At 45.2% G+C, this 23,041-nt stretch overlaps 1 pseudogene; it reads left to right on the forward strand.

Annotated features, from left to right (window-relative positions):
- The first annotated feature begins 12,963 nt into the window (after positions 1–12,963).
- On the forward strand, positions 12,964–13,035 carry LOC112424118 (small nucleolar RNA U3; annotated as a pseudogene).
- Positions 13,036–23,041: the final 10,006 nt, after the last annotated feature.

Here is a 23,041-nt window from a genome sequence, read left to right on the forward strand (position 1 = left end):
TGCTCTCTGTTAGAAAAGAAAATGATTTGGGGGACTGCTTTTCATTAAAAGGGTGAGAGCGTGAGGAGGACTTCCATACCCTCGCTATCTGCCTAAAATAATTTATTCTTAACTCCTATATCATTAACATCTGCCTAATCCCTGGAGACACCTGAAATTTCTATCAAATTATACAGAGAGAAAAAAACTTGTCTAAAGCCCAAAAAGTATTCGTTAACTTGAAAAAAAATCAAGGTGGCTATGTGCTCTTATAGAGAATAATCTCTAAAGTGAGAATCAAGTACAGGCTGATCATGGTGGAAGTTGAGATCAGATGTTGGAGAGTCTTAGAGGTGAGCTGATAATTCTGGCTTTGACCACATGGGGAATGGGAAACCACTGAATGTTGAATTGTAAAGGATTTAGAATTGTTGGGGAGGTTCTAGGAAGTGCCTCCTTAAAACCAAAGGTAAAATAATTTGTTCTAGATGAGATTAGGAGAACTAGGGCAGGTTGAAACAAGGCAGATAAGTATGCCCTATGGTTAGCATTAATGGAGAGAAGCACTGCGTGTGTCTGCCAAGGGAATTTGGGAAAGTCTTCAAGGAAAACTATGGGTTAGATCCATTCTAGCATGTTAACTGTGTTTTGTTGTTGTTGTTGTTGTTGTTGTTTGTTTTTTTAGTGGTCATTAGTATTCCAAAGAACATTCATAAGCAAGAATTTAACTGGTTTCTTGGGAGCCCCAAGCAAGCCCCAAGCATGGGCCATTCAACCCAGAGAATGACTCATAGGCCACAAGCTAAATGACCAGGGCCAAGGTTGGGTTTGCTGGGTTCCATGGGGAGGATAAAAGCAGGAGCCACAGAGAATCAACAGGAAGGTCACACTCCAGGATGCTTGGGCAAGTCAGGAAGTTGCTTAATTGGGTTGAGTGGACAAGAGGTAATAAAATCACTGGTATTTATTGAGGCTTTTTTATGTGCCAGGCATTGTGCTAAACCTTTCATAGGAATTTCTCTTCCTGAATCTTCTCGCTACTGTATAAGTATAGGCACCATTGTGCCCATTCTAAGAAGGAGAAAACTGGGATAGAGAAGTTAAAACCATTTGTTCTTTGAACTGGTTCCTGTTGATGGGATGAATTGAAAAGTATAATTGGATTTTTAATGTTCTCTCTCCTCAGAGGAAATGAGGAAGTTTGGTGTCTTTATTCTAGTATGCACTTTCAGAGAGATAATGAGATAAGAAAGGTAATGTGCTGGTGCCTTTTGTCCCTTGGCATCCATTGATCCTTCCTCCAGTAACAGCACCTGGGTTTCCCTCTGCAGGACCACTCCTCCCATGCTCAGGGCCTGTGTGTGTCTCGAATGACTCTACCCCCAGCTTCAGGGATAAGAATGTCCTGCAGCCTGGACAGTTCGTGCACTGCATTCTGTGTCCCAGGGAGGCAACAGCTGTTCCTCCCAGCTGTTCTAAAACACAGATGGCCTGTGGAGGAAGAGTCAGGACATTTAAATAGGCACGAGATCTGGGAGAAAACAGCTCCTCATTTTTTCCAAAATGTGCTACTAGGCCAGTATCTATTTTTCTGAATAGCTAACGTTCTCTTAGAAATGGTACATTTACTGTAATCCCAGCACTTTGGGAAGCCGAGGTGGGTGGATCACTTGAGGTCAGGAGTTCAAGACCATCCTGGCCAACGTGGTGAAACCCCGTCTCTACTAAAAATACAAAAATTAGCTGGGTGTGGTGGCACATGCCTGTAGTCCCAGCTACTTGGGAGGCTGAGGCAGGAGAATAGCTTGAACCTGGGAAGTGAAGGTTGCAGTGAGCCAAGATTGCGCCACTGCACTCTAGCCTGGCAACAGAGTGAGATTCGGTCTCAAAAATAAATAAATAAATAAATAAATAAATAAATAAATAAATAAATAAATAAAAAGAAATGGTACATTTATAGCTAGACCATAAGTTCTGTGCAGGCAGGGAGCATGTCCAGCTGCATCCCAGCACCCAGCACAGTAAATGGTAGGTGTTTCATAAACGATTGTTGGATAATTGAATGAGTCAAACACTTATTCATTATTTACTGAATCACAGCTTGAGAGGGAGGGACCTAGACGTCTTTTAGCCTAACTACTCCCACTTTACAGAAGAAGGAACCAGGGCGAGGTGACTCCTATCGAGATCATAACTGAGTGAGAATTAAATTCCATGTCTCCCCTCCCCAATCCCTGGGTTGACTTTACGATACCAGGCTTCCTAAGGTAGAATGCTTAGCATGTTTTTGTTGTGAAGATTATTTCAGCATTAAATAACACTGAATTCACATAGCAAGCAAATTGTTTCCTTTTAAAGTCTTTTTCTTTTCACAGTCACAGATTGAACTCCTTGTTCTACTCTTTCCACACTTCTCACTACTGCACTTGACTAGTCTTTTTTTTTTTTTTTTTTTTTTTTTTTTTTTTTTTTTGAGACAGAGTCTCTCTCTGTTGCCTAGGCTGGAGTGCAGTGGCACGATCTCGGCTCACGGCAACCTCCACCTCCCAGGTTCAAGCGATTCTCTGCCACAGCCTCCCAAGTAGCTGGGATTACAGGCGCCCACCACCACGCCCAGCTAATTTTTGTATTTTCAGTAGAGACGGGGTTTCACCATCTTGGTCAGGCTGGTCTTGAACTCCTGACCTTGTGATCCACCTCCCTCGGCCTTTAGGATTACAGGCGTGAGCCACTGCGCCTGGCCAAGTCTTCTTTTTTTTTAGACAAGGTCTTACTCTGTCACCTAGGCTGGAGTGCAGTGAATGGCTCGTCACAGCCTCCAACTCCTGAGCTTAAGGGATTCTCCTACCAGAGCCTCCACAGTAGCTGGGACTACAAGCGTGCACCACCAGACTTGGCTAATTTTATTATTTTTTTGCAGAGACAGGGTCTCACTGTATTGCCCAGGCTGGTCTTGAACTCCTGATATCAAGCAATCCTCCTGCCTTGGCCTCCCAAAGTGCTAGGATGAGAGGGGTGAGCCACCATGCCTGGCCTGCACTTGCACTTGACTAGTCAAAAAAAAAAAAAGAAGAAGAAGAAAGAATAAAGTCTTTTCCAAGGCTTCTGAGCATAATGAGGAGGAAGTCTTAGTTTGGAGCTAATATGTTGCTAACACCTTTCTAGCACTTGCTAATCTTTCCTAGAGTCCTCACAACTAACAGAATTAATTAATTTATTTTATTTTATTATTATATTTTGAGATGGAGTCTCTTTCTCTCACCCAGGCTGGAGTGTGGTGGGTGTGATCTCAGCTCACTGCAGCCTCCACCTCTCAGGTTCCAGGGATTCTCCTATCTCAGCCTCCCAAGTAGCTGGGATTACAGTTGCCTGCCACCACGCCCAGCTAATTTTTTGTATTTTTAGTAGAGACAGGGTTTTACCATGTTGGCCAGGCATGTCTTAAACTCCTGACCTCAAGTGATCCGCCTGCCTCAAGCCTCCCAAAGTGCTAGGGTTACAGGCATAAGCCACCATGGCTGGCCCTAATAGCATTAATTTAATTTGATGTTGTTATATTGTTTTATGAATATTTTCCAGCACACGCCAAAGAGAATAATATAATTAAGCTTCCATGTACCATCAGCTAGCTTGAATTACTATCAACCTTCTCTCAGTTTATTTTACATACCCACCCCCATCACATACTTTTTCCCAGGAGTAATTCAAAACAATATATATAATATCATATATTATATCATGATACCCATAAAAATTTCAGTATCTGTAAGCTAAGAGATAAGGTCTTTCTTTTCAACGTAGCCACACCTCCCTCATCTCATCTAACTAAATTAAAGTAATTCCTTAATTAGCCATCTGCGGTGGTGCACACCTGTAGTCCTAGCCATGGAAGACTGAGACAGGAGGATTGCTTGAGCCCAGGAGTTTGAGGTCAGCCTGGGCAATATTACAAGGCAAGGTCTCTAAAAGAAAAAATAGGAGAAAAAAGTAATTCCCTAATATCATTCAATACTCAGTCTGTGTTCAAATTTTCAGTTTTCTGAAAAATGCTTATTTAATTAGTTGCTTTGAATCAGGCTACAAAGAAGCTCATGCTTTACACTTTATTCTTTTTTTTTTTTTTTTTTTAATTTGAGACAGAGTTTCACTCTTGTTGCCCAGGCTGGAGTGCAATGACACGATCTCGGCTCACTGCGACCTCCGCCTCCCGGGTTCAAGGGATTCTCCTGCCTCAGCCTCCCGAGTAGCTGGGATTACAGGCACCAGCCACCACACCCAGCTAATTTTTGTATTTTTTAGTAGAGGCAGGATTTCATCATGTTGGTCAGGATGGTCTCGAACTCCTGACCTCAGGTGATCCACCCGCCTTGGCCTCCCAAAGTGCTGGGATTACAGGCTTCAGCCACCGTGCCTGGCCTACACTTTATTCTTGTGGCTCATTTTATCTATTAGAGTTCCTCCCTTCACTCCCCACCTTTTGTCATGGCATTCATTTATTGAATAAATCATGTTATTTGTCTTGCAAAATTTATCATACTTTGGTTTGGCTGATTTCATTCTTCTGTTTTTAGACACATTTCTCTATTCCTTTGTATTTCCCATAAACTGGTAGTTACACTCAGTTTAATTTCTTTTGCCATAAGTACTTACTAGGTCATGGTATACACATTTTATTACATCACAAAATGAAGAACAAGATTTCTCTTTGTCCCACTCTTAGTGATGTTAAGATTATTGAATTCGGATGTGTGGATGATCTGGCTATGATATGTGTCACCTCATTGACCGCCAGGGTTGATTTGGCTGCTCTGGCTGGCTAGGCGGGTGTCCCCGTCCTTCCTCACCGCTCCATGCATGTCCCCGCTGAAGCAGAGTGCTAGGTCTGAGAGGATGACCATCCCAGACAGAGCAGGACCGGTCTTCAGTCAAGGGTGTACAAAACAGCTGCACTCCTCTGCTAGAACCTCCAAACAAGCTATCAAGATTATTGAATTGGTTCAAGTACTGTTGTCCTGGCCCATCCATTACATGGTTCCTCATCAACCTCTCATTCATTAATCATTACTTTGACCCATTACTATTAGGGGCTGCAAAATGTTGATCTTCAATTTCTAACAATGCTTTCTCAATGTTTTAAGGAAGAACTTCCCCTTGAGAAAGAAAAGTAGCTCAGAGCTGTCCCAAGAATGTGAAGTATGCAAAATTTATCAGGCTCTGAGAGACATAAGTATGAGACAGTCTTGATATCCACCCCCTTCTACTCCCCTTTTCCAGGGACAATTGTTTAAAGGCATTTTTTTCTTTCTTTCCTTCACCAAAGCTTCCAGACTAGTTGATAAATTACCTAAACTGTTACCATAAGTTGCACTATGTGACCTTCACCCATTAGCTTTATGTTCCTGGTATTTGTGGTGCAAAAGAACATTGTATAGCCAATCAATAGCTTATGTTATTTTAATGTAAATTTAATTATATAAAACACTTAATAGTTCCAAAGTTAAAACCATATAACAAAGTAATCAAAGAACTCTTGCTTTTGATCAACAACATTTTCCCTTTCCCTAAGGTAACCGTCTCTATTAATTTTTAGTTTTACCTTTCAATTGCTTCTTTTTGGGTATGTGAGCAAATGCACATGTACATGTTTCTATTTTTCTCTCCCTTGCAGTCTAAACATTGCTCTGCATTTTGGTTTTTATGGTTTGTTCACTTTTTACTAATATGCTCTGAAGCTCATTCTATAGCATTATGTAAAAATTATTCATCCCTTTTTACATTTGGTCAGAATTTAATAGCATAATTGCATTATCACTGTCAATTACTTTCTCTTTATGACAACTATATCAGCCAGATTCCTGGCAGAAAACAGATGGCACTTTCAAAATGGGTAATCTGAGAATTTCATCAAGGGACTATTTATAAAGATGTAGGCCCCGTGTATGTAAATCACAAGGACAGTGCAGTCCTCTAGGGACAGCTGCAGCAAGGTGCCTGAGGGGTAAGGGAGAGTGGGTACTAGAACCAGAGAGAGGGCCAAGGAACAGGAGCTCAGCCCTTGGGTTGAAGAACACAGCTAGTCTGCTGTGATCCTCTAGTGAAGGGGGTGGGGAAAGAAAGCTGCTAACTTCGCTCTTGTTTCTCCCTCTTCCCAATCTCCTACTAACGCTCCCCACTAGCCAATCCCAGATGGAAACAGAGGCCATGGGAGCTCCTGGGTGTGGGCCATAAGGTCAGCCCCTCTGCCCTAGAGCAGATGAGGAGGGGCAGAGAGTGGATCTGAGAGGATAAGGTGGACACACCTGGCAAATTATACTCTTTTTTCAGTATTGTGATGTAAAGTTTTAAGTTAAATTTATTTAGATTTTTTTTTAAAAGTTGAAATAAAGTAAATAATTCTGTAGGTGTTATGAGGATATGGCAACAAAGGTGAAGATGGTACCCGATGACTGAAGTCTCAGAAGTCCTGCTCTGGACCACTACTCCTTGTGTTTTAGATATTGGCTTCCCCTCCCTCCTGCCTCCTCCCTGGCTGCCTTTCCCGTGGCCCTCTGAGAGCCTCTGAGAAACATTAGGGAAATGATATATATATATATATATATTTTTTTTTTTGAGACGGAGTCTGGCTCTGTCGCCCAGGCTGGAGTGCAGTGGCCGGACCTCAGCTCACTGCAAGCTCCGCCTCCCGGGTTTACGCCATTCTCCTGCCTCAGCCTCCCTAGCAACTGGGACTACAGGCGCCCACCACCTCGCCCGGCTAGTATTTTGTGTTTTTAGTAGAGACGGGGGTTTCACAGTGTTAGCCAAGATAGTCTCGATTTCCTGACCTCCTGATCCGCCCGTCTCGGCCTCCCAAAGTGCTGGGATTACAGGCTTGAGCCACCGCGCCCGGCCGGAAATGATACTTTTAATTGGAAAGCACAGGAGAGGCCCAGAAGAGTCCCTGGGTGAAGAGGTTGGCGAGCCTCTGAAATGGATCTATACACTCCTGGGCATCCCACAGCACTGGGCCCCACCCAGACCCACTCCCGTGGCTGCCCTCCCATGAGCACGAGGTGGCTTTCTTGTTTTTTGGCCAGCTAAGCAGCTGAGGGAAGCTGGATGCTGCCTGTCTTTGGGGCCAAAACTCTGGGCTGGAAACTGAAAAGGACCTTAAGGGGTAGAAAGTCCCAGGCCTGGATTCAGTCCAAGCTGCACTTGGCCCTCATAAGCCAGTCATAGCCTGAGGGGCTAAGAATGATCTCAGAGAGCCAAGCGCAGTGGCTCATGCCTGTAATCCCAGCACTTTGGGATGCTGAGGCGGGTGGATCACGAGGTCAGGAGTTCAAGATCAGCCTGGTCAACATGGTGAAACCCCGTCTCCACTAAAAATACAACAACAACAACAACAAAAAAGTTAGCTGAGCATGGTGGCGCTCGCCTGTAGTCCTGGCTACTTGGGAGGCTGAGGCAGGAGAATCGCTTGAACCCAGGAGGTGGAGGTTTTGGTGAGCCAAGATCGTGCCACTGGACTCCAGCCTGGGTGACAGAGCGAGACTCTGTCTGAGAGAAAAAAAAAGAAATTGTCTTGTGTGTTTATTTATGGGCCTATTTTCTTATTGCCTTCTCCCCAGAATGTAAGTGCCATGAAAGCAGGGACCTAGTCTGTCTTTGCCACCACTGTAGCCCTTGTGCCTCACACAATGCCTACATTTGTTTCACAGTGATGATGTTTCCATTATCAAGAACTCATCATATGAATTTTATATTTGTTTTACCATGATTTTAAAAATCAGCCTTAATAGTTACAAAAATTAGAAAGTTTAAGAAAAAACGTCACAGTTAATTTTCAAGAATTTTACTTACTCTCAAAGCACGCTTGGATTAACAGATAACAGCTGGTGTACCTGTCCTTGCTTTTCTTGATGTTTTCTCTCTCTAGTGATTTTGCTTCTTTCACAGTCTCTCTTTGCCTTTCCCTCTATGCCTATTTTAAAAATGTAAAATGGGCTGAGCATGGTGGTTCACGCCTGTAATCCCAGCACTTTGGGGGACGGAGATGGGAGGATTGCTTGAGCCCAGGAGTTCAAGAGCAGCCTACGCAACATAGTGAGACCCCCTCCCCCGCATCTCTATAAAAGTAAAAAAATAGCTGGGCCTAGTGGCGTGCACCTGTAGTCCCAGCTACACTGGAGACTGAGGCAGGAGGATCACTTCAGCCTGGGAAGTCAAGGCTGCAGTGAGCCATGATCACACACCACAGATCTCTAGCCTGGGCGACAGAGTGAGACACTGTCTCAAAAAGATAAAAATTAAAATAAAAGTATAAAATAACACATGATCATATTCTCATAAGAAATTAAAGTGCCTGCACAGTGGCCTGTAATCCCAGCACTTTGGGAGGTTGCAGCAAGAGGATCACTTGAGCCCAGGAGTTCAAGACCAGCCTGAGCAACATAGAGAGACTCTGTCTCTAATTTAAAAAAAAAAAAGAAAAAAGAAAAGAAAAGAAAGAAATTCAAGATAGAAGTATAAATAAATAAATAAATATAAAAGTCCCTCCCCTTCACCTCCATTTTCACTCCAATGTATCCCTTCCCCAGAGGCTAACATTACTTCTGGTGTTTTGTGCGTGCATGGCTGACCTTGATCTCTGCTGCTAGCCTTTTTTTTCTCTCTCTCTCTCTGACTCTGTGCATGAATTCACAGGGTCTCAGTCCCTCTAACCTTTGTTTCTTCTGTTTGTCTGTGTATCTCTTTCTCTGGCCTCTCTCAGTGTTCCTATGTCTCTTTCCCTTTCTGTCTCTGCCTCTGCCTCTCGCTCTCTCTCTTTCTTCATCTCTGTCTCATTCTATATCTGCCTCTCTTATCAGAATATAGTTTTTAATAGTTAAAAACATGACTCTCATAAAAAATGAATAAAAATGAATTAAAAGTGAGCACATGTTAATGATTTATTTAACCCATTAATGAGGGAATAAGCAGGATGGTAAAGCTGGTTCAAAGAGAATTCCAAAAGAGATTATACAGCTACTGCATTGAAAGAATGCTGGAAAAGGACTGCTGGGTAATATACAAAACTGGTTAATGCCCTACAAGGCAATTGCACTGTCAGCTCTGGGGTTCTTTTTTTTTTTTTTTTTTTTTTTTTTTTAATGGACAGAAAGCTGCAAGTTAGCATGTAACTTCAAAGTCAGAGCCCTCATCAATAGTAAGTAGCAAGCCAAATCAAGATATATCCCCTAGAGAAGATGATCCCTGGATGGACTTGTCAGACCGTGTTCCAGTCTAACATTGAGAGGACATGCAGTCGCCCTTTTGCTTTGTTGCTAAGTTGCAGGTAAGTTTTCTTCACATTTGTTTCTGTGTCTCTCTCGTCTCTGTTTCTCTGTCTCCCACCTCTGTCTCTCTCTCTCTTTTTTTTTTTTTTTTTTTTTTTGAGACAGAGTCACTCCGTTGCCAGACTGGAGTGCAGTGGCGCAATCTTGACTCACTGCGACCTCCACCACCTGGGTTCAAGCGATTCTGCTGCCTTAGCCTCCTGAGTAGCTGGGGCTATGGGCGTGCTCCACCATGCCCAGCTAATTTTATTTTTTGTGTTTTTAGTAAAGATGGGATTTCATCATGTTGACCAGGATGGTTTCAGTCTCTTGACCTCGTGATCTGCCCACCTCCACCTCCCAAAGTGCGTGAGCCACTGCTCCCGACCATTCTTTTTTTTTTGAGATGGAGTCTCGCTCTTTCACCCAGGTTGGAGTACAGTGGCGTGGTCTCGGTTCACTCTGGCCCTCAGGTTAAAGTGATTCTCATGCCTTAGCCTCCCAAGTAGCTGGGATTACAGGCACGTGCCACCACGCCCAGCTAAGTTTTGTATTTTTAGTAGAGACGGGGTTTTGACATGTTGGCCTGGCTTGTCTCAAACTCCTGACCTCAGGTGATCCACCCACCTTGGCCTCCCCAAGTGCTAGGATTACAGGCATGAGCCACCATGCTTGGCCTCTGTCTCTCTCTTGATCATGGCAGACTCTCAGTGTCTGTCTCTCCCTTCCACTGTCTGATTCTGTCTGTCTTCCTTTGTCTCCTTTCTCTGTCTTGATTTAACAAACTTATGTTAATCACCTTCCCTTAGGGGTTGATCCTGAGCCAGGACCTGCACCAGGAGCTACAGGGAGAGGACAGAGCTGAATCCAACATGCCCTTGACACTCTGTTTCTTTGCAGAATTGAAAGGAAATCAAATGGAAGTTCTGAGTGCTGGGAGGAGAGGAGCTGAGGGTGTGGGGACGTGGCAGGGAAAAGGAGGGCCAGCAAGCTGCAGTGGGCTGGAGTGAGCTCCCAGCTTCGGCTGACTGGGCGGAGATGATTTCACACCACAAAAATGTCTGAATCAGGAAAATAACCTAACTTGGGATGGGGCTGGGAAGCGAGCCGTTCAGTGGGAGACGGGGGAGCTGGAGAGCTCAGCATTGGACCAGATGGGGTGGCTGGCTCTGATTTGTCCTGACCCTTGGGTCTCCCTCATTGTTCTGCGATCTTAGGAAAGGAACAATTCTTCTCCCATGGTGCAAGTGAGAGGGCAGAGTCCAGCCTCCAGAGAGACAGCAAGATAGACTTAGGGATGCAGCCCTGAAGAATCATGAAGTCTCTGCCAGCAAACTCAGGGATTTGAGTAAGGAATTCAGGGGAGGAAGAGAAGCAGGAGACAGAAAGAGGACAAAAACACTGAATTTAATGGTCAAAAGGCCTTTAAGTTACATGGCCTAGTGAGCTTCAAGCATTTTATTAGCTGCAGAATCCTTGTTTACAATTAACATAGCAAAACAACAGCTGCCTCTAAGAGAATCTGAACCCCATCATCTTGGTTCTCATCACCCACTGCCTGGAAACCATAATTTAACCCAATAGCCTCATTTTACAAGTGAGCAAAATGGCTGGGCACAGTGGCTCATGTCTGTAATCCAAGCACTTTCAGAGGCTGGGGCAGGTAGATCACTTGAGTTCAGGAGTTCGAGACCAGTCTGGCCAACATGGTGAAAACCCGTCTCTACTACAAATACAAAAATTAATGGGGTGTGGTGGCGGGTGCCTGTAATCCCAGCTACCCAGCAAGCTGAGACAGGAGACTCGCTTGAACCCGGGAGGCAGAGGTTGCAGTGAGCCAAGATCACACCATTGCACTCCAGCCAGGGCAACCAAGTGAGACTCCATCGCAAGAAAAAAAAAAAAAAATGAGCAAAGTAAGGGCCACAACGAGAAAAGGATTTGCCCATATCATTTAATGATTGGGTGAGGAGCCCAGGTCTCTCAAATTCTTGTCCAGTGCTCATTTTGTTTATTTATTTATTTTTGAGACAGGATTGTGGGGAAAAGAAAGAGATCAGCCTGTTACTGTGTCTATATAGAAAGAAGTAGACATAAGAGACTCCATTTTGTTCTGTATTTGTGATGCTGTTAATCTGTGACCCTACCCCCAACCTTGTCCTTTGCAAGAGACATGTGTTGCGGTGACTCAAGGTTTAATGGATTTTGGGCTGTGCAGGATGTGTCTTTGTTAAACAAATGCCTGAAGGTAGCTTGCTGGTTAAAAGTTATCACCATTCTCTTAATTTCAACTACCCAGAGACACGTACACGGCCAAAGGTCGCAGGGACCTCTGCCTAGGAAAGCTAGGTATTGTCTAAGGTTTCTCCCCATGTGATAGACTGAAACTATGCTGCCAAAAGGTTTATGGAGATGTTTGCATATGCATCTCAAGGCACAGCATTGTCCTTTGAACTTATTCATGTCACAGAGGTTTTTGTTCATATGTCTTACTGCCGATTTCCTCTTTTTTCTTTGATCCTATTGTCCTGCCACTCCCCTGTCTTTAAGATGGTAAAGATAATTATCAATAAATACTAAGGGAACTCAGAGACCGGGGCCGGCGTGGGTCCTCTGTAAGCTGAGCGCCTGTCCCCTGGGCCCCGCTTTTCTTTCTCTATACTTTGTCTCTGTGTCTTATTTCTTTTCTCAAGTCTCTCGTTCCACCTTACGAGAAACACCCACAGGTGTGGAGGGGCAGGCCACCCCTTCACAGGATCTTGCTCTGTTGCCCAGGCTAGAGTAGTGGCATGATCTCAGCTCACTGCAACCTCCACCTCCCAGGTTCAAGTGATTCTCACGCCTCAGCCTCTTGAGTAGCTGGGATTACAGGCATGCATCACCACATCTGCGCTAATTTTGTATTTTTCCTAGAGACGGGATTTCACCATGTTGGGCAGGCTGGTCTTGAACTCCTGACCTCAGGTGATCCCTCTGCCTTGGCCTCCCAAAGTGCTGGGATTACAGGTGTGAGCCACTGCGCCTGGTAGTTTTGTTTTCTGTTTTTGTTTTTGTTTTTTTCAAATAGGGTTTCACTTTGTTGCCCAGGCTAGAGTGCAGTGGCAGGATCACAGCTCACTGTAGCCTTGACCTCCCTGGGCTCAAGTGATCCTGCCACCTCATCCTCTTGACTAGCTAGGATCTCAGACACACGCCATATCAGGCTAATTTTTGTATTTTTTGTACAGCCAGGCCTCCCCGTGTTGCCCAAGCTGGTCTTGAACTCCTGGGCTCAAGTAATCTGCCTGCTTTGGCCTCCCAAAGTGCTGGGATTACAGGCGTGAGCACCTGGCCTCTGGTTTTTTCTTTCAGGGAGATGCCAGGCTAATAGATGGAGTCTCTTCCTCCAGCTTCTGGGTGGACATAGGGACATAGGGACTACCAGCTGCCTGCCTGCCCAGAGTGACCAGACTGAAAGCTTCCAGCAAGCAGGCTCGAGTCTTCCGTGGCTTCTGCTTGGATCTTAGAACTCTCCCCCTTCCCACAGAGCCCTGGAGAGCTTACGATGCACTGGGTCTTTGGATAGATCACCCCTTCTCTCTAGGGTTCATTTTTTTCTCACCTGGAGAGCCAGTGGGCTGAAAATAAATCAGTGCATTCCAAAGTTTTTTTTAAATTACTGAAACCACTTTTGAAAATTAAATCTTACAAGACTATACTTTCAGGGATTATTTCTATAGTTCGTTACTACAAAAGTTTCTCTGAAATGTAAATTAAAATTTTATTAAAAATTAAAAAATAAAAACAAAGTACAAATAAAAATTTAAAAAGAAATGAAATTTTAGACAAAAGCCCAATACTTCAAACAGACAAAAGCAGTTCTGCTCTGGTTGAAGCAAGGACGGGCGAGGGGTCTGAAGATCTGCCTCCTTGGCCTTCCTTCTGTCCTCTTAAGGCTGCTGCATGGAACTGCCAGAGCTCCACAGAATGCAGTCGGAAACGGACATGGGAAATCTCGAAGAATCATGACAAGAAGCTCCTGTCTGAGGAAAGGTACAGGAGCCAGGAGTGGGGAGAGATGACATGAAGCCGCAGTGCTGGATCAGCCTCAGATGACAGTGAGGGCCGCCTTGTCTCAGGCAGTGGAGGAGAAGAGACAGGGGTCAGGGAAGAGGATGGGGCTGAGCTGCTTAGTCCAGATCGCCCTTCCTCGTCATCCATCTGCCCCAGCCCAGAGACCCCAGAGGATGGAGCCTTCAGGCTGCCTCTCGGGCTGGCTGAGTCATGCAGCATAGGCTGCCACGTCTCTGGGCTGGCGGGGCGGTCGTTATTCCTGGCCTCACAGCAGCTAAACTGAAGAAAGGTTTGGTTTGTGGGCCACGTCAAGGAATGTGTAAGAGCTGCCACGTTGTCAGGGCTGGGTTATTGGGCTTTTTCCCTCCTTCAGAGAAGATTTCCTGGCGTGTGGGGTTTCAGAAGAAAATTGATGCCTGTGTGTGAGTGTTCCCTGGACCTGGACCAGCAGCGGCAATATTACAGACACGGGGGTTGGGGAAGACTGAGCCAATCTGCTGCCGAGCTCCTCCAACCCTCCCCAGAGCAGCAGGGAGCCCTGCACCCTCAAAGTAATGGATACAGAGCCCTGGAAAAAGGCTGAGGGGCTATGAAACCAATAATACAAATCTTTAACCTTTGGAGAGTGATTGGCCACATCAACAGCCAAAGGTGTTTTCTCAGTGTGGTTTAATAAAAAGAGCAATAGGTCAAAGAGTTAGTTAGCTTGAGTCAAGTCCCAGCTCTGCTATTTATTGGCCGGGAGACCCAGGCCAAGTCACTTTATCTTTCTGAACCTTAGTTTCTTCTTCAAACGAGGGTGTTGGAGCAAATAAACATTCCCCAAAGAGTTTGTTAGGAAACAAAGTTCTGTAGAATGCATTAAACACTCATGAAGAAGAGGACTCTGTGATAGCTTTAACAGAGTTCAACAGGTTTCTTTTCAGCAGGCATTTTCAGAGCTTTTAAGGTTTCAAGCTGCCTCAGGAATATCTGCAAGGAAGGTAGTGAGTGCTGCATTTCGCAAACGCACTTCAACCCAGGGTCCCCCTATCTTTCTGGAGTATGTTATAGAACTAATATTTTGTAAAACACACTTTGGAAAATTTAAATTAGATAATCTACTTATAAGATAGCTGACATTTATGAAGTGCTTCAGACATGCAGCAGTGGGCCAAATGCATTACATATATGATCTCATTTAATCCTCACAAGCACCTCACAAGAACTTTACACTTGAGGAAGCTGAGGCTAGAGGTTAATAACATGCCTCAAGTCTTACAGAGTTGAATAACTTTGACCCAGGACCCAAACCCAGAGATCTGACTCAAAAACTAGGCCTCCTAAGCATCCTCTTATATTTACTGACTCCCTAAAATCTATGTTCACTTGAATCTTACACTGACTTTGTACCCAGGAGGGTGAAATGTTTTAATCGTGCTCATTTACAGATAAAAACACTCAGGTTTGGAAAGGAAAAGAGAACTGCTTAAAGTCAGAGTATAAGCAGGGCCTCAGGACACAGGCCCTACTAAGGGAAGAACCCAAATCAGAATTCAAATGAGTGCTTCTTTCTCCTTGGGTGATGCGATGGTTTGAACATGTACCCCTAAAAGCATGTGTTGAAAACTTAATCCTCAATGCAACAGTGTTGGGAGGTGGGGCCTATCGGGGATGCTTAGTTCATGAGGGCTCTGCCCTTATGAGTTGATTAACATCAATTAGGGTTTGAGGTTGCAAGTTCTATCTCTTGCTCTCTTTCTCGCTCTCTCTTTGCCCTTCCACCATGGCATGATACAGCATGAAGACCTTTGCCAGATGCTAGCCCCTCAATCTTGGACTTCCCAGCTCCAGAATCATGAGCCATTAAATTTCTGTTTATTATAAATCAGCCAGTTCCAGGTATTCTGTTATAACAACATGAAAACAGACTAAGACCAGTGGGTTTGTGTCAACATGAGAAGGTGCAGCCAACACATTGTTAACATTTGTCACCTCAGTGGAGAGGGAGGCTCTGTGAGAAGGGGGTGCCTTGGCAAACTCTCACCGGGACCCTGGGTGGAGGCAGTGGGTGCAGTGGAAAGAGTCTTGACTGAGTGTTAAGAGTTTGGGAGCTTTCATTTCACCCCCACCATGGCCAACTATGTCACTTTGGGCAAGTCTGTCTGTCTGCTCAAGCCCAAAATGGGCTTAGTGAATCCTGACTTTTCTACTTTGTAGACTAAATATGCCACTCAATAAGATTGGGTGATAAAAGTCCTTTGTGGGCCGGACTTGGTGGCTCATGCCTATAATCCCAGCACTTTGGGAAGCTGAGGCAGGCAGATCACTAAGTCAGGAGTTCGAGACCAGCCTGGTCTACAAGGTGAAACTCTGTCTCTACTAAAAGATACAAAAAATTAGCTGGACGTGGTGACATATACCTGTAATCCTAGCTACTCAGGAGGCTGAGGCAGGAGAATTGCTTGAACCCAGGAGGCAGAGGATGCAGTGAGCCAAGATTGTGCGACTATACTCCAGCCTGGGCGACAGAGCGAGACTCCGTCTCAAAAAAAAAAAAGAAAAAAGTCCTTCGTGAGCTACAAAGCGCTAAAGGAGAAACCTTCAACTGCTCAGTGGGTGTGTTGTAAGTGGGGAGGGTGCTGAGGTTAAATTTCATCTTCCTCTGTTTGGCCTTGGCCTGGTTGGTGGATGCTCTGCTTGGGGGACCCAGGGCCAGATGACAATGGGTTCTTTGTGCCCTTCAGACAATGGAAAGGCCTGCCTGGGGAAAGATACAGTAACAAGGCAACAGGCTGAGTCAGCCTCCAATGTGCTTGAACCTTCTTAGCTTGGCAGCCTTGACATTCAGCCAGCCACACAAAGAGTACATTTGAGAGTTCTGATACATAATCCTCATCCCAAAGAGGTCAGCCTGCCCAGTCCCTGCCTCTGGAGATTTGGATCAGGCCAGAGTTGGCTTCAGCCTGGGAGACAGAGGCCCCAGGCCTAGCTGTCCACACTGTAACCTTGGGCTCTTTAAACCTCAATGTTCCCAGCCACACATGGAAAATCTGGGATTGAATAGGGCTAAAGGGCCCTATCAGTTCTAAGCTTTGAAAAAATAGGAGAGATCCAATCTGAGCTCGAAGGATGAATGGGTTTGTGTTTGGGGCCAGTGGGGGAAGGGAGGCAGCCATGGCCAGAAGGGCAGAATGGGCAGTGGAGTGCATGGGGAAGCCATGGAGAGAGAGCTCTGGAGTGGAGCTACCTGTGTGCATTCCTGGCTTCTCCACCATGGGACCTTGACCAAGTGATTTAGTTCTCAGAACTTTTCTTTATTCATCCTTAAAATGGGAACGGTAATTGTACTCACCTATGGTAGACAAAATAATGTCCCTTCCAAAGATGGACATGCCCTAATCCTCAGAACCCATAAACAGGCTATCTTACATGGCAAAGGGGGCTTTGCAGATTGATTTAAGGATTTAAAGGTGGGAAGATTATCTTAGATTATTTAGGTGGGCCCAATGTAATGACAAGGGTTCTTCAAAGATGAAGGCCAGAGGGTCAAAGTCAGGATAAGATGTCAAGGCAGAAGCAGAGTTGGAGTGATGTGCTTAGAAGACAGAGTGAGGGTTCAAAAGCCAAGGAATGAAGGTGGCCTCGAGCAGCTGAAAAAGGTAAGAAAACAGGCAGGGCACAGTGGCTCACGCCTGTAATCCCAGCACTTTGGGAGGCCGAGGCGGGCAGATCACCTGAGGTCAGGAGCTTGAGACTAGCCTGACCAACATGGAGAAACCCCGTCTCTACTGAAAGTACAAAATTAGCCAGATGTGGTGGCGCATGCCTATAATCTCAGCTACTCGTGAGGCTGAGGTAGGAGAATCGCTTGAACCTGGGAGGTGGAGGTGGTGGTGAGGCAAGATCACACCATTGCACTCCAGCCCAGGCAACAAGAGTGAAACTCTGCCTCAAAAAACAAAACAAAACAACAACAAAAAGGTAAGAAAACAGATTCTTTCATTAACAGATTAATCCTTCCTCTGGAAGGAACATAGCCCAATGACACCTTGATTTTAGGACTTCTGACCTCCAAAACTATATGATAAGAAGTGTGTGTTGTTTTTAAGTCACCAAGTTTGTGGTAATTTACTATAGTAATGATAGAAAACAAATATTCTGCCTAAGTGTTGTGTTAAATGAGATAATGGACATAGTTTGGCCCACCGTCTGCTCTGTAATATTGAATATGATTGTCTCTCTTCTCAGTTTAGTAACAATTGCTCCAATGAAACCTGGTCCCTCATGGGCCCTCAAGTTCTCCTATGTAAGTTTTGTTGAGTTTTTTTTAACCTGAAAGGCCCACTCAGGAGTTATGACCTGGAGATCTGAACTGCTGAGATCCCGATGCTGTTTTTAATGCATGGCCTTAGGAGATGTTTCTTGGCCCTGCTTTTATTTGTTTAACTTTATGCTTGGTTGCTTTCCTTCTTGCCAGAAGCCAAATCCACAGAGCCTTCCTAATCTATTTCCAGAGTTCAGACCTCTTGCTTCCTGTCCAGGTATTCCTGTTCCTGTATAGGAATAGTTTACCTGGCCTCAGTCCAGCTCCCAGAAATGGTTCATCAGGTGGTCCATAGGCTGGTCTCAGAGCTAGTGACAGAGTCTCTGGAGTCAGTGAGCAGAAAGACAAGAAGATTCTTGGTGTGGTTAAGAATCTGGTTTTTAGCCAGGGGTCAGGAGACCTGGTTTTGAGCCCCAGCCTCCCTGAGTGATAGAGGCCTCAGTTTTTCCATATCTACACTATAGGTTCTAATCCCTACCCTAACTGTTTCACAGGACTGAGATAGTGGACAAGAAAGTATGTTGAAATGGCTAAAAGGGTGTAAAAAGGGTAGGAATGAATAAGAGGAAAATGGAGGAGAAAAGGACAAGGAAGAACAGGAGGAGAAGGGAAATCTCCCCCAATAGGTAATTCTAGCCACACTTGCAGTTACTTGAAAAAGCCAAGCTCTCCTCACATCAGGGTTTTGGTGCTTTTTCTCCCCTCTCCTGGAGTACTCTTCTCCCAGCCCTTCTCATTGACTCATCCTTCAACATCTTTCTCATCTTGCCTCCTCCAAGAGGCCTATGCTAATGACCCTACCTAAGTCATCCTCCACTGCTTTTTCATTTCATCTTCCTTATTTCTTCCATGGAACTGATCACAACCTGAAATGAGCTCATGGCCTGCCTCCACCTATCGGAATGTAAAGTGCACGAGGGCAGAGGCTTGTCTGTCCTATTTATTGCTATATCCCCAGCGCCTGATGCAAAGTGCAACAAAGATTGAATGAATGAATGAGGCAGCTGATGTACTGGGGGTGTAGGGAGCCTGGATGGCAGGCACATGTGGACATTTCCCAGGCAGTCCCTTGAGTTCTAAGGCTGTGGCTGGGGTGCTAGGTCAGGAGGGCAGGATCAGGGTAAAGTGAGAGGTGCCTAGAAAAGCACAGCTGGAGAGTGGTTAGAAGGGGCAGTGGGTAGGCAGCAGGGACCCCAATATACTGACTGTTTGCTTTACAAGATGAAAAGCTGATTCAGCCTAATGTTGGATCAGCAACATACTTGACTCAGGAGAGGGTTGTGTGGTCTGAAGTCCACATATGTCAGAGCTGGAGAGGAATTGAGGGGGAAGTAGTGTGCAGTAGTCAAGCACTTGGGCTCTGGTGTCCCTTAAACCTGGATTTGAATCTCTCTGATTTACTATATACTTGGTACATAAGCTTGGGCAAATTATTGATATGAACTTCATATTCCACATTTATAAAATGGGAATAATAACAGTTCCAGATTTATAAGGGTTAAATCAGATAATATATGCAAAGAGTTTAGCTGGTGCCTGGCACATAGTAGGTGTTTAATAAATGCTGGCTCTTATTACTACTATTCTGCTGTCCAACCTATTTTATAAATGAAAAGGTGTAGGGTCAGTTTCAGTGGCTCATGCTTGTAACACTAACACATTGAGAGGACAAGGCAGGAGGATTGCTTGAGGCCGGGAGTTCAAGACCAGCCTGGGCAACCTGGCAAGACCTTGCTCTATTAACACAATTAAAAAGAAAGAAAGAAAAGGTGTAGTTCAGAGAGGGGCAGGGATGAGCCCAAAGTCACTCAGTGACTCAATAGCAGAGCGGGGACTTACACCCAGGTCTATCACACCTGGCTGGGTTGTGCTTCTCTCCCTTCCTATAAAGCCCTTGGCAGATGGCAGGAAGACCAGCCTTAGTCCTAGTAGTCTTCCTTTCTAGGTCAGTCATCCTTGCTTCAGAGGCTCCTGCTATCCCAGGATGCTTTTTTTTTTTTTTTAATTTTATTTCTTTACTTTTTGAGATGGAGTTTCACTCTTGTTGCCCAGGCTGGAGTGCAATGGTGTGATCTCAGCTCACTGCAACCTCCGCCTCCTGAGTTTAAGCAGTTCTCCTGCCTCAGCTTCCCAAGTAGCTGGGATTACAGGCGTGAGGCACCACACTCGGCCGTATGCTCTTATCCCTAGATATAACACCTACCAAGTTTTCCTTTTGGGAGTGATTCTGGCTCAGGGTGTCCCCATAAAGACCTGGAAGTGGCCATCAGGAGGGATCTCTGTCCCAGAGCTTCAGCCCGGCCCCAACCAAACTTCCAATTCCTGAACCGAAAGCCACATGGGAACACAAGCCAAAAACTGGGAAGACTTCCACTGGCTCATCCTCATCAGAATCATCATTTTAGTTTATGAATAAAAACACAAAGCTTCCGCTAATTTTAGTCCCTATAATGCCTGGGAGCTATAGCAACCAATCCTATAAAAATATACATCTGTCCAGATGGCAAAACAGATATCTGGAGAGTCCACCAGCACCCTGTATTCAACAGTCAAATGCTCTTGGCTTTTGAACCAGGGTGAGAGACCTTGGGGATATTAATTAATTAATTAATTAATTAATTTGTAGACAGAGTCTTGCTCTGTCTCCCAGGCTGGAGTGCAGTGGCGCCATCTTGGCTCACTGCAACCTCTGCCTTTTGGGTTCAAGCAATTCTCCTGCCTCAGCCTCCCGTGTAGCTGGGATTACAGGCACGTGCCATGATGTCCAACTAATTTCTTTTGTATTTCTAGTAGAGACGGGGTTTTGCCATGTTGGCCAGGCTGGTCTCGAACTCCTGACCTCAGGTGATCTACCTGCCTCAGCCTCCCAAAGTGCTGGAATTACAGGAGTGAGCCACCATGCCCGGCCTTATTATTATTATTATTATTACAGACCGCATCTTACTCTGTCACCGAGGCTAGTCTCAGGCTTCTGGCCTTAAGCAATCCTCCTGCTTCAGCCTCAGAGTAGCTGGGACTCCAGGAACATACTACTGCACCTGGCCCTTGGGGGTCATCTGGAGCAGATTCCTTCTTGGGTGTTTGTGGATTTTTCTGCAGAGAAAGTTCATGGCTTCCTTCAGGTTCTCAAAAGGACCAAACACCCTAACTTTTATATTCCACTTTAGTGGTTTGAGGGTCTCTTGGGTGTGGGGCACTGTTCCAGGCTGGAACCCTAGTAAAAGACAACCCCCTCTTTTTTCAGATGGGCAAGTGGAAGTTCATTTATTTATTGAATAAAATATTGCAAGCCAGCTTTGTGTGGGGCACTGGTCAACATGCTTGGCACAAAGCAGTGAATCGACATGTGAAATCCCTGCTCTCACCAAGCTTCTGTCTAGTGGGGGAAACAAATGGTTTCTGAGAATGACAGGTGATGGGGAGGAAATAAAACAGTGTAAGGCGACGAACTGTGCCTGTGAGAGAGGCAAGTAGATTGTCTGAGTGGCCAGGGAGGGCCTCTCTAAGGAGGTGACATTAGAATAGGCACAGGAAAATCAGGTAGAAGAGTCTTTCTGGCAGAGGTTTGAGCAAGTGCAAAGATTCTGGGCACGGTGGCTCACACTTGTAATCCCAACACTTTGAGAGGCCGAGGTGGGCGGATCACTTGTGATCAGGAGTTCAGGACCAGTCTGGCCAACATGGTGAAACCCTGTCTCTACTAAAAATACAAAAATTAGCCTGGTGTGGTGGCGCATTCCTGTAATCCCAGTTTCTTGAGAGGCTGAGGCAGCAGAATCACTCGAACCCAGGAGGTGGAGACTGCAGTGAGTTGAGATTGCACCACTGCACTCCAGACTGGGCAAGAGAGTGAGAGTCTGTCTCAAAAAAAAAAAAAAAAAAAAAAAAAAAAAAAAAAAAATATCCTGGGGTGGGAGAAGCTTTGGGGTAGTTGAGGGACTGGAAGGAAGTTGGTGTGACTGGAGCAGCATGGGCACAGAGGACAGTGGTAGGAGGAGAGAATAGTAAGAGAGACAGGGGCCACAGCGGATGGAAGTGTATCATGAGAGTGTTCTCTGCCTTCTCCCTTTCCATGGTATTCAAACCCAACCCATGCTTCAAGGTCCACCTCTTTCAGGAATCCACCAATCTGAAGCCCTGGGATAAGCCTTAGAGTCTGTACCACTCGTGTAAGTGGGTGTATATGTAAGTGGGTGTATATGTAAGGCACAACCTTTCAGCAAGATCCAAAGCTCCTTGAGTAGTGAGTTATCTCAATTGGTTGATCATTCACAGTCAGTTACAGATTGAATTCCTTGTTGTACTCTTTTTCCCTTCTCAGTTCGGCACTTAACTAGTCTAAAAAAATTAAAAAACAACTTAAGAAACCACAAAGCTAAGCTGGGTGCGGTGGCTCACGCCTGTAAACCTAGCACTTTGGGAGGCCAAGGCATTTGGATTGCCTGAGCTCAGGAGTTCGAGACCAGCCTGGGCAACATGATGAAACCCCATTGCTACTAAAAATACAATAAATTAGCTGGGTATGGTGACATGTGCACCTGTAATCCCAGCTACTCTGGAGGCTGAGGCACGAGGATTGCTTGAACCCGGGAGGCAGAGGTTGCAGTGAGCCGAGATCATGCCACCGCACTTCAGCCTGGGCGACAGAGTGAGACTCTGTCTCAAAAAAACAAAACAAAACCAGAAACCACAAAACTTTTTGAGGACAAGGCCAGGTATTAATTCGCATACCTCCCAGAGTGTTAGGCACAAAATCAATATTCAGCCAAGACCTGTTTCACTGAGCAGTTCCTATACAACAGGAGTGACCCAAGTTGAAACGTAGAATCAGCCCGCTCGTGCCACTTTTTGCCAGGTGATCATAGGCAAGTTACTTAGCCTCTACGTTTCCTTATTATTAAAATGGTCATAATTACAATGTCTAAGATAAGGGGTTGCTGGGAAGATTATTAAGTCCTCAGTAAACCTTGGCTATTGTTACTCTTCTGATTATCATCAATATCATCAGTTACCTTATCTGTTCAATATTGGTGGCACAGGTCCACCAGTTAGATGTCTAATCCCTTACGTGCCTATCAGTGGTACAAATGGAGTTTGAGTGGGATTTTTTTTTTTTAAGACCAGTTCCAAATCATCATGATGATACCACTAGTAGCAGCTTGTCTTGTCTGTACAGTGGCAAGTCCTGGCCTTGCCTTTGTGGCAAATACAAGCCCCTTGAATTGTTTCGCCCTTCTCAGCATTGCCTAATATTAGGGAGTACTCCTGTAAAGCTCACCGGTTAGAAGATCAAGACACTTGCGCCTGGTTCTGCCCCTGGGGGCCATTGGGTAACTCCTTGCACTCTCCAGGCCTCACTTGCCCTCTGAACAAGAAAGAGGCTGTTCTGGGTGATCCCTCCAGGCCT

The sequence above is a fragment of the Macaca nemestrina genome, chromosome 6 (assembly GCF_043159975.1).
Source record: "Macaca nemestrina isolate mMacNem1 chromosome 6, mMacNem.hap1, whole genome shotgun sequence".
Taxonomy (NCBI): Eukaryota; Metazoa; Chordata; class Mammalia; order Primates; family Cercopithecidae; genus Macaca; species Macaca nemestrina.